Source organism: Micromys minutus, assembly GCF_963924665.1.
Source record: "Micromys minutus genome assembly, chromosome: 5".
Lineage (NCBI taxonomy): Eukaryota > Metazoa > Chordata > Mammalia > Rodentia > Muridae > Micromys > Micromys minutus.
In genome coordinates, this window is record NC_137974.1 from 43180808 (window position 1) to 43183997 (window position 3190).

General features: G+C 43.9%; 1 pseudogene across 1 annotated transcript; it reads left to right on the top strand.

Annotated features, from left to right (window-relative positions):
* Window positions 1–206: 206 nt before the first annotated feature.
* On the top strand, window positions 207–580 carry LOC308420695 (small ribosomal subunit protein eS25-like; annotated as a pseudogene). The gene has a single exon. The product of its transcript is annotated as a small ribosomal subunit protein eS25-like (transcript).
* Window positions 581–3190: the final 2610 nt, after the last annotated feature.

The window sequence follows — 3190 nt, forward strand, 5'->3', positions numbered from 1 at the left end:
TAGATGCCAGGCAGAAGGATCTGACAGCAGCATGTTTAACATAACCACATCCTTACAAAATGGAAGGTCTGTGGGGCCTCGAATAGCAAAACCCAGGAGACCGGAGCATGGGCATATTGAAACTATTTGCTGCCAATAAGAACTATAAAAATCAGTTCCAACATCTTAGTGAGGCTGCTGTGGTCCACACTACTCTGAGCTTCGCCATGCTACCCAAAGACAGCAACAAGAATAAAGATGCCGAAAAGTTGGCCAAGAAAAAGACAAAGACCCAGGAAATCAATCTGGTGGCAAAGCTAAAAAAGTGGTCCAAAGGCAAAGTTCAGGACAAGCTGAACAATCTTGTCCTGTTTGACAAAGCTACACACGACAAACTTTGTAAGGAAGTTCCCAACTATAAGCTTATTACTCTGGCCATGGTCTCAGAGAGACTGAGATTCGAGGTTCCATGGCCAGGGCAGCCCTTCAGGAGCTACTTAGTGAAGGACTTATAAAGCTGGTTTCAAAGCACGGAGCCCAAGTCATTTACACCAGAAACACAAAGGGTGGAGATGCTCCAGCTGCTGGTGAAGACGCATGAACAGGTTCAATGGGCTGTACATTTGTATCCCGAGAGCAGGAGAAAGCCTCTGTAAGAAGCCATTCTTTGCTAGGGTTTCCTACAGTTGGGGCAGCAGTGCATTTAAAAGGACAGTCTGTGGACATCCCCTTTGCTGCCAGCACCTATCACTGCACTGGCCTAAGGACTGAACGGGTGTCGAGGGAGGTGAGTAAGACGATATTATTCACACACAGATGGCTCCAAGCAGGGTGCAAATTCTTGGCAACTAAGATGGCCATGCAGCCTTCCTCCAGTCAGAAGCAGGAAGCTAGCTGGATGCCGGGTGAGCCACTGACTGGGGCAGTCTGCGTCTTTGGCTCTTGTTAATATGACAACAGAGAGAATGTGTGTCTCTCTTCTGCCTCTCAGCAAGCCGCTCGCTCCTTTCTCTCAGGCCTCTGACTGAAAACCGTCTCCATTTTCCAGCCCCCTGCTGGACTCTTCTGATGTGTTCTGTCTCTTCTCTACTGCACATCTTGGGGACATGAGGTTAGCTTTATTTTCCTACACATCCGTCCTCATATGACTTTGTTTTCTCTTTTCCTGGTGGTGTGAGGGACACACACACACACACACACACACACACAGGAATTAAATGCTAGGAGCAGGCTATGTGGCTTCTGTTGTGTTTCCCTTTCTCATGAAGCTTTGCTAGTCTGTCCTGAAGGTTGTGCCCTACCCCTGCCGACACTCACCTCGGGCCTAGGTCTGACCTCATAGACCCCTTCGTGTTCAGTGTCATATGGTTCTGATCCTTTGCCAGATGCATGGGAATTCCCTTTGGGTGTTTCTTACATGCAGTTTAAGAGTGATTTGGATAAGCAATTAAATGGCTTCTGCTTCAAAATAGAGATCTGTGGGAGGGAGAGAACGACTCTCCTTTTGACCCCACTCTAAATGAACCCAGCGGGCTCGCCTGTGCACTTGCAAGATGCTCTGCGCTTATCAAGACAACTTTAGCACTGGCTCCTGGATTGTAAATGTTTGGTTAAGATAATGCAAGAAAGGCTGAGGGGATGACTTCATAAGGACTTGTCCTGAGGGCACGAGGACCCAAGTTTGAGTCCCCAGAGCACATGTCAAAGCCAGGCTTGTAACCTCAGCATTGGGAAGTGAACACAGGTGGTGGGGTCTGGAGAGCTCATGGCTCACGGATGGCTGGCCTAGACTAAACAGCCGGTGTCGAGAGTACTCAGAGCCCCCACCCCACTCAGGGCAGTGACGTAAAGAATGTAGGGGAAGACACTGATAATATACTCTGACAGCCACATGTGTGTGCACACATAGGCATGTACATCCATCAAGTCACATGCATACACACACACACAAATATACGGTATCCACTTGGGGTCCCAAAAGGATAAGTATATTCTTTGTGTGTGTGTGTTATCATATATACACGTACACATATATACATACATATATATTTGTCAGAAAACATAACAAGAGGAGCACTGTGTTTATTCTAATCTCTTCTAGGAAAGGCATGTGAGCTGAGCGCAGGTCTCTGCATCTGTCTATCTGCCGCTGCCTTTCTCAAGTTTAATGCATAGCAAGAAGCAGGAAGTGTGGCTGTCACTGGGAAAGGGACCTGTACAGACTGAGAAGCAAGGAAGGAAAAGCCATCTGCTTTCATTTTGTGCTTCTGTACATTTTGACTTTGAACCGGGGATATGTAAAACTTGCCTTAAAGTTCACATTCATTAATAAAAAAAAGTCGTAAATTTTCAATGATGAATAATGCTGATGGTGCGTGATGTGGGAGGGGCTTCCTATGAGGAGTTAAAGGTGGCCATGTCAATCAAAGTTCCCACAGTTACTTCGTGCACAAGAACAGACAGGTTCTAAAGTTTATGGGAGCCTGGTGTGGTGGTACACACCTTTATTTTATTTTATTATTAAAAAACTTTATTTTAAAAAACAAAGATAAATGTACAAATTTTAAGCATTTTTGCATAAAAGTATACGAATACATTTTTTAAGGTTGTAATTATTTGTGGGTACATATATATACACATATGTATGTATGTAACAATAATATAGGAAAAGAGGTTATTAATTTGAGAGGATAGAAGAGAAACTGGGAGGGGCTGTAGGAAGGAAAGGGGGATGTGATACAGTTCTATTTTTATTAAAATATATTCTTTTTTTCTTGAACTTCACCCAGTCTGTGAGTTGTTTCTGGGGTGTTCAGAGCTTTCTGAGGTTAGTATCCCATTATCAGTGACAGCATATTATGTCTGTTCTTTTGTGACTGGGTTATCTCACTCAGGATGATATTCTCTAGATGCATCCATTTTCTTAAGAATTTCATTAAGCCATTGTTTCTGATAGCTGAGTAGTACTCCATTGTGTAAATGTACCACAATTTTTGTATCCATTTATCTACTGAAGGACATCTGTGTTCTTTCCAGCTTCTGGCTATTATAAATAGAGCTGCTATGAACATTGTGGTACATGTATCTTTGTTGTATGTTGGAGCGTCTCTGGGGTAAATGCCCAGAAGTGGAATAACTGGGTCTTCAGTTAGTACTATGTCCATTTTTCTGAGAAACCGCCAGACTGATTTCCAGAGTGGTTTAATCCAAG